The sequence below is a fragment of the Odontesthes bonariensis genome, chromosome 21, assembly GCF_027942865.1.
Source record: "Odontesthes bonariensis isolate fOdoBon6 chromosome 21, fOdoBon6.hap1, whole genome shotgun sequence".
NCBI lineage: Eukaryota > Metazoa > Chordata > Actinopteri > Atheriniformes > Atherinopsidae > Odontesthes > Odontesthes bonariensis.
This window is the reverse complement of record NC_134526.1, coordinates 1,317,492-1,327,311: the sequence shown is the minus strand read 5'-3', so window position 1 is coordinate 1,327,311 and position 9,820 is coordinate 1,317,492.

The window sequence follows — 9,820 nt, the reverse complement described above, 5'->3', positions numbered from 1 at the left end:
CTGATTTTAAACAAGTCAAACCAACCAATGGACTGATTTTAAACCATTCAAACCAGCCAATGGACTGATTTTAAACAAGTCAAACCAGCCAATGGACTGATTTTAAACCAGTCAAACCAGCCAATGGACTGATTTTAAACCAGTCAAACCAGCCAATGGACTGATTTTAAACAAGTCAAACCAGCCAATGGACTGATTTTAAACCAGTCAAACCAGCCAATGGACTGATTTTAAACCATTCAAACCAGCCAATGGACTGATTTTAAACAAGTCAAACCAACCAATGGACTGATTTTAAACCATTCAAACCAGCCAATGGACTGATTTTAAACAAGTCAAACCAGCCAATGGACTGATTTTAAACCAGTCAAACCAGCCAATGGACTGATTTTAAACCATTCAAACCAGCCAAAGGACTGATTTTAAACCAGTCAAACCAGCCAATGGACTGATTTTAAACCATTCAAACCAGCCAATGGACTGATTTTAAACCAGTCAAACCAGCCAATGGACTGATTTTAAACCATTCAAACCAGCCAATGGACTGATTTTAAACCATTCAAACCAGCCAATGGACTGATTTTAAACCATTCAAACCAGCCAATGGACTGATTTTAAACCATTCAAACCAGCCAATGGACTGATTTTAAACAAGTCAAACCAACCAATGGACTGATTTTAAACCATTCAAACCAGCCAATGGACTGATTTTAAACAAGTCAAACCAGCCAATGGACTGATTTTAAACCAGTCAAACCAGCCAATGGACTGATTTTAAACCAGTCAAACCAGCCAATGGACTGATTTTAAACAAGTCAAACCAGCCAATGGACTGATTTTAAACCAGTCAAACCAGCCAATGGACTGATTTTAAACCATTCAAACCAGCCAATGGACTGATTTTAAACAAGTCAAACCAACCAATGGACTGATTTTAAACCATTCAAACCAGCCAATGGACTGATTTTAAACAAGTCAAACCAGCCAATGGACTGATTTTAAACCATTCAAACCAGCCAATGGACTGATTTTAAACCAGTCAAACCAGCCAAAGGACTGATTTTAAACCAGTCAAACCAGCCAATGGACTGATTTTAAACCATTCAAACCAGCCAATGGACTGATTTTAAACCATTCAAACCAGCCAATGGACTGATTTTAAACAAGTCAAACCAGCCAATGGACTGATTTTAAACCAGTCAAACCAGCCAATGGACTGATTTTAAACCATTCAAACCAGCCAATGGACTGATTTTAAACAAGTCAAACCAACCAATGGACTGATTTTAAACAAGTCAAACCAGCCAGTGGACTGATTTTAAACCAGTCAAACCAGCCAATGGACTGATTTTAAACCATTCAAACCAGCCAATGGACTGATTTTAAACCATTCAAACCAGTCAAACCAACCAATGGACTGATTTTAAACAAGTCAAACCAGCCAGTGGACTGATTTTAAACCATTCAAACCAGCCAGTGGACTGATTTTAAACCAGTCAAAGGACTGATTTTAAACCATTCAAACCAGTCCACTGGCTTAAAATCAGCAAACATCACCACCTTCCCTTTGTTCCGCCTCCGGCTCTGACGGCCTGACCTGTCTGTCCAAAGCTGGACAACTTGGAGGACACGCTCATGGAGCTCATGAGCCCAGACAGAGAGGTCCCCTCAGAGGCAGCAGCAGCAAAGCACTGGATGAGCTCAGGCAGCAGGTGTCCTACCTCAGGTAAAGAGGCCTTCAGGGAGGGCCGGCATCTGTATTGTGTGTGGAAATATGCAGCAGAGGGAAGTTAGGGGAACTGGCGCACCATAGCCATGAAAACATCTTGGTGAGGGCGCACCACAGCCATGAAAACATGCTGGTGAGGGCGCACCATAGCCATGAAAACACCTTGGTGAGGGCGCACCATAGCCATGAAAACACCTTGGTGAGGGCGCACCATAGCCATGAAAACATCTTGGTGAGGGCGCACCACAGCCATGAAAACATGCTGGTGAGGGCGCACCATAGCCATGAAAACACCTTGGTGAGGGCGCACCATAGCCATGAAAACACCTCGGTGACGGCGCACCATAGCCATGAAAACATCTTGGTGAGGGCGCACCATAGCCATGAAAACATCTTGGTGAGGGCGCACCATAGCCATGAAAACATCTTGGTGAGGGCGCAGCATAGCCATGAACACATGCTGGTTACGGCGCACCATAGCCATGAAAACACATTGGTGAGGGCGCACCATAGCCATGAACACATGCTGGTTACGGCGCACCATAGCCATGAAAACACATTGGTGAGGGCGCACCATAGCCATGAAAACACCTCGGTGACGGCGCACCATAGCCATGAAAACATCTTGGTGAGGGCGCACCATAGCCATGAAAACACCTTGGTGAGGGCGCAGCATAGCCATGAACACATGCTGGTTACGGCGCACCATAGCCATGAAAACACATTGGTGAGGGCGCACCATAGCCATGAACACATGCTGGTTACGGCGCACCATAGCCATGAAAACACATTGGTGAGGGCGCACCATAGCCATGAAAACATGCTGGTGACGGCGCACCATAGCCATGAACACATGCTGTTACGGCGCACCATAGCCATGAAAACACCTTGGTGAGGGCGCACCATAGCCATGAAAACACCTTGGTGAGGGCGCACCATAGCCATGAAAACACCTTGGTGAGGGCGCACCATAGCCATGAAAACACCTCGGTGACGGCGCACCATAGCCATGAAAACATGCTGGTTACGGCGCACCATAGCCATGAAAACACATTGGTGAGGGCGCACCATAGCCATGAAAACACATTGGTGACGGCGCACCATAGCCATGAAAACATGCTGGTGACGGCGCACCATAGCCATGAAAACACCTTGGTGAGGGCGCACCATAGCCATGAAAACACATTGGTGACGGCGCACCATAGCCATGAAAACATGCTGGTGACGGCGCACCATAGCCATGAAAACACCTTGGTGACGGCGCACCATAGCCATGAAAACATGCTGGTGACGGCGCACCATAGCCATGAAAACACCTTGGTGACGGCGCACCATAGCCATGAAAACACATTGGTGAGGGCGCACCATAGCCATGAAAACACCTTGGTGACGGCGCACCATAGCCATGAAAACACATTGGTGAGGGCGCACCATAGCCATGAAAACATCTTGGTGACGGCGCACCATAGCCATGAAAACACCTTGGTGACGGCGCACCATAGCCATGAAAACATGCTGGTGACGGCGCACCATAGCCATGAAAACACCTTGGTGACGGCGCACCATAGCCATGAAAACATGCTGGTGACGGCGCACCATAGCCATGAAAACACCTTGGTGACGGCGCACCATAGCCATGAAAACACATTGGTGACGGCGCACCATAGCCATGAAAACATGCTGGTGAGGGCGCACCATAGCCATGAAAACACCTTGGTGACGGCGCACCATAGCCATGAAAACATGCTGGTGACGGCGCACCATAGCCATGAAAACACCTTGGTGACGGCGCACCATAGCCATGAAAACACATTGGTGAGGGCGCACCATAGCCATGAAAACACCTTGGTGACGGCGCACCATAGCCATGAAAACACATTGGTGAGGGCGCACCATAGCCATGAAAACATCTTGGTGACGGCGCACCACAGCCATGAAAACACCTTGGTGACGGCGCACCATAGCCATGAAAACATGCTGGTGACGGCGCACCATAGCCATGAAAACACCTTGGTGAGGGCGCACCATAGCCATGAAAACACATTGGTGAGGGCGCACCATAGCCATGAAAACACCTTGGTGACGGCGCACCATAGCCATGAAAACATGCTGGTGACGGCGCACCATAGCCATGAAAACACCTTGGTGACGGCGCACCATAGCCATGAAAACACATTGGTGAGGGCGCACCATAGCCATGAAAACACCTTGGTGACGGCGCACCATAGCCATGAAAACACATTGGTGAGGGCGCACCATAGCCATGAAAACATCTTGGTGACGGCGCACCATAGCCATGAAAACACCTTGGTGACGGCGCACCATAGCCATGAAAACATGCTGGTGACGGCGCACCATAGCCATGAAAACACCTTGGTGAGGGCGCACCATAGCCATGAAAACATCTTGGTGACGGCGCACCATAGCCATGAAAACACATTGGTGAGGGCGCACCATAGCCATGAAAACATCTTGGTGACGGCGCACCATAGCCATGAAAACACCTTGGTGACGGCGCACCATAGCCATGAAAACATGCTGGTGAGGGCGCACCATAGCCATGAAAACACCTCAGTGACGGCGCACCATAGCCATGAAAACATCTTGGTGAGGGCGCACCATAGCCATGAAAACATCTTGGTGAGGGCGCACCATAGCCATGAACACATGCTGGTTACGGCGCACCATAGCCATGAAAACACATTGGTGAGGGCGCACCATAGCCATGAACACATGCTGGTGACGGCGCACCATAGCCATGAAAACATGCTGGTTACGGCGCACCATAGCCATGAAAACACATTGGTGAGGGCGCACCATAGCCATGAAAACATGCTGGTGACGGCGCACCATAGCCATGAACACACATTGGTGACGGCGCACCATAGCCATGAACACATGCTGGTTACGGCGCACCATAGCCATGAAAACACATTGGTGAGGGCGCACCATAGCCATGAAAACATGCTGGTGACGGCGCACCATAGCCATGAAAACATGCTGGTGACGGCGCACCACAGCCATGAAAACATGCTGGTGACGGCGCACCATAGCCATGAAAACATGCTGGTTACGGCGCACCACAGCCATGAAAACACCTCGGTGAGGGCGCACCATAGCCATGAAAACACATTGGTGAGGGCGCACCATAGCCATGAAAACACATTGGTGAGGGCGCACCATAGCCATGAAAACACCTTGGTGAGGGCGCACCATAGCCATGAAAACACCTTGGTGACGGCGCACCATAGCCATGAAAACATGCTGGTGAGGGCGCACCATAGCCATGAACACATGCTGGTTACGGCGCACCATAGCCATGAAAACACATTGGTGAGGGCGCACCATAGCCATGAAAACACCTTGGTGAGGGCGCACCATAGCCATGAAAACACCTCGGTGACGGCGCACCATAGCCATGAAAACATGCTGGTTACGGCGCACCATAGCCATGAAAACACATTGGTGAGGGCGCACCATAGCCATGAAAACATGCTGGTGACGGCGCACCACAGCCATGAAAACACCTTGGTGATGGCGCACCATAGCCATGAAAACATGCTGGTGACGGCGCACCATAGCCATGAAAACACCTTGGTGACGGCGCACCATAGCCATGAAAACACATTGGTGAGGGCGCACCATAGCCATGAAAACACCTTGGTGAGGGCGCACCATAGCCATGAAAACACATTGGTGAGGGCGCACCATAGCCATGAAAACACATTGGTGACGGCGCACCATAGCCATGAACACATGCTGGTTACGGCGCACCATAGCCATGAAAACACATTGGTGAGGGCGCACCATAGCCATGAAAACATGCTGGTGACGGCGCACCATAGCCATGAAAACATGCTGGTGACGGCGCACCACAGCCATGAAAACATGCTGGTGACGGCGCACCATAGCCATGAAAACATGCTGGTTACGGCGCACCACAGCCATGAAAACACCTCGGTGAGGGCGCACCATAGCCATGAAAACACATTGGTGAGGGCGCACCATAGCCATGAAAACACATTGGTGAGGGCGCACCATAGCCATGAAAACACCTTGGTGACGGCGCACCATAGCCATGAAAACACATTGGTGAGGGCGCACCATAGCCATGAAAACATCTTGGTGACGGCGCACCATAGCCATGAAAACACCTTGGTGACGGCGCACCATAGCCATGAAAACATGCTGGTGACGGCGCACCATAGCCATGAAAACACCTTGGTGAGGGCGCACCATAGCCATGAAAACATCTTGGTGACGGCGCACCATAGCCATGAAAACACATTGGTGAGGGCGCACCATAGCCATGAAAACATCTTGGTGACGGCGCACCATAGCCATGAAAACACCTTGGTGACGGCGCACCATAGCCATGAAAACATGCTGGTGAGGGCGCACCATAGCCATGAAAACACCTCAGTGACGGCGCACCATAGCCATGAAAACATCTTGGTGAGGGCGCACCATAGCCATGAAAACATCTTGGTGAGGGCGCACCATAGCCATGAACACATGCTGGTTACGGCGCACCATAGCCATGAAAACACATTGGTGAGGGCGCACCATAGCCATGAACACATGCTGGTGACGGCGCACCATAGCCATGAAAACATGCTGGTTACGGCGCACCATAGCCATGAAAACACATTGGTGAGGGCGCACCATAGCCATGAAAACATGCTGGTGACGGCGCACCATAGCCATGAACACACATTGGTGACGGCGCACCATAGCCATGAACACATGCTGGTTACGGCGCACCATAGCCATGAAAACACATTGGTGAGGGCGCACCATAGCCATGAAAACATGCTGGTGACGGCGCACCATAGCCATGAAAACATGCTGGTGACGGCGCACCACAGCCATGAAAACATGCTGGTGACGGCGCACCATAGCCATGAAAACATGCTGGTTACGGCGCACCACAGCCATGAAAACACCTCGGTGAGGGCGCACCATAGCCATGAAAACACATTGGTGAGGGCGCACCATAGCCATGAAAACACATTGGTGAGGGCGCACCATAGCCATGAAAACACCTTGGTGAGGGCGCACCATAGCCATGAAAACACCTTGGTGACGGCGCACCATAGCCATGAAAACATGCTGGTGAGGGCGCACCATAGCCATGAACACATGCTGGTTACGGCGCACCATAGCCATGAAAACACATTGGTGAGGGCGCACCATAGCCATGAAAACACCTTGGTGAGGGCGCACCATAGCCATGAAAACACCTCGGTGACGGCGCACCATAGCCATGAAAACATGCTGGTTACGGCGCACCATAGCCATGAAAACACATTGGTGAGGGCGCACCATAGCCATGAAAACATGCTGGTGACGGCGCACCACAGCCATGAAAACACCTTGGTGATGGCGCACCATAGCCATGAAAACATGCTGGTGACGGCGCACCATAGCCATGAAAACACCTTGGTGACGGCGCACCATAGCCATGAAAACACATTGGTGAGGGCGCACCATAGCCATGAAAACACCTTGGTGAGGGCGCACCATAGCCATGAAAACACATTGGTGAGGGCGCACCATAGCCATGAAAACACATTGGTGACGGCGCACCATAGCCATGAACACATGCTGGTTACGGCGCACCATAGCCATGAAAACACATTGGTGAGGGCGCACCATAGCCATGAAAACATGCTGGTGACGGCGCACCATAGCCATGAAAACATGCTGGTGACGGCGCACCACAGCCATGAAAACATGCTGGTGACGGCGCACCATAGCCATGAAAACATGCTGGTTACGGCGCACCACAGCCATGAAAACACCTCGGTGAGGGCGCACCATAGCCATGAAAACACATTGGTGAGGGCGCACCATAGCCATGAAAACACATTGGTGAGGGCGCACCATAGCCATGAAAACACCTTGGTGAGGGCGCACCATAGCCATGAAAACACCTTGGTGACGGCGCACCATAGCCATGAAAACATGCTGGTGAGGGCGCACCATAGCCATGAACACATGCTGGTTACGGCGCACCATAGCCATGAAAACACATTGGTGAGGGCGCACCATAGCCATGAAAACACCTTGGTGAGGGCGCACCATAGCCATGAAAACACCTCGGTGACGGCGCACCATAGCCATGAAAACATGCTGGTTACGGCGCACCATAGCCATGAAAACACATTGGTGAGGGCGCACCATAGCCATGAAAACATGCTGGTGACGGCGCACCACAGCCATGAAAACACCTTGGTGATGGCGCACCATAGCCATGAAAACATGCTGGTGACGGCGCACCATAGCCATGAAAACACCTTGGTGACGGCGCACCATAGCCATGAAAACACATTGGTGAGGGCGCACCATAGCCATGAAAACACCTTGGTGAGGGCGCACCATAGCCATGAAAACACCTCGGTGACGGCGCACCACAGCCATGAAAACACCTTGGTGACGGCGCACCATAGCCATGAAAACATGCTGGTGACGGCGCACCACAGCCATGAAAACACCTCGGTGACGGCGCACCACAGCCATGAAAACACCTCGGTGACGGCGCACCATAGCCATGAAAACACCTCGGTGACGGCGCACCATAGCCATGAAAACACATTGGTGAGGGCGCACCACAGCCATGAAAACACCTTGGTGAGGGCGCACCATAGCCATGAAAACATGCTGGTGACGGCGCACCACAGCCATGAAAACACCTTGGTGAGGGCGCACCATAGCCATGAAAACATGCTGGTGACGGCGCACCATAGCCATGAAAACATGCTGGTGACGGCGCACCATAGCCATGAAAACATGCTGGTGACGGCGCACCATAGCCATGAAAACACCTCGGTGACGGCGCACCACAGCCATGAAAACACCTTGGTGACGGCGCACCATAGCCATGAAAACATGCTGGTGACGGCGCACCACAGCCATGAAAACACCTCGGTGACGGCGCACCATAGCCATGAAAACACCTTGGTGACGGCGCACCACAGCCATGAAAACACATTGGTGACGGCGCACCATAGCCATGAAAACACCTTGGTGAGGGCGCACCATAGCCATGAACACATGCTGGTGAGGGCGCACCATAGCCATGAAAACACCTTGGTGAGGGCGCACCATAGCCATGAAAACACCTTGGTGAGGGCGCACCATAGCCATGAAAACACCTCGGTGACGGCGCACCATAGCCATGAAAACACCTGGGTGAGGGCGCACCATAGCCATGAAAACACCTTGGTGACGGCGCACCACAGCCATGAAAACACATTGGTGACGGCGCACCATAGCCATGAAAACACATTGGTGAGGGCGCACCACAGCCATGAAAACACATTGGTGAGGGCGCACCACAGCCATGAAAACACATTGGTGAGGGCGCACCATAGCCATGAAAACATGCTGGTGACGGCGCACCATAGCCATGAAAACACCTCGGTGACGGCGCACCATAGCCATGAAAACACCTGGGTGAGGGCGCACCATAGCCATGAAAACACCTGGGTGAGGGCGCACCATAGCCATGAAAACATCTTGGTGACGGCGCACCATAGCCATGAAAACACCTTGGTGACGGCGCACCATAGCCATGAAAACACCTCGGTGACGGCGCACCATAGCCATGAAAACACCTCGGTGAGGGCGCACCATAGCCATGAAAACACCTCGGTGACGGCGCACCACAGCCATGAAAACACCTTGGTGAGGGCGCACCATAGCCATGAAAACACCTCGGTGACGGCGCACCATAGCCATGAAAACACCTCGGTGACGGCGCACCATAGCCATGAAAACACCTCGGTGACGGCGCACCACAGCCATGAAAACACCTTGGTGAGGGCGCACCATAGCCATGAAAACACCTCGGTGACGGCGCACCATAGCCATGAAAACATCTCGGTGACGGCGCACCATAGCCATGAAAACACCTCGGTGAGGGCGCACCATAGCCATGAAAACATCTCGGTGACGGCGCACCATAGCCATGAAAACATCTCGGTGACGGCGCACCATAGCCATGAAAACATCTCGGTGAGGGCGCACCATAGCCATGAAAACACCTCGGTGAGGGCGCACCATAGCCATGAAAACATGCTGGTGACG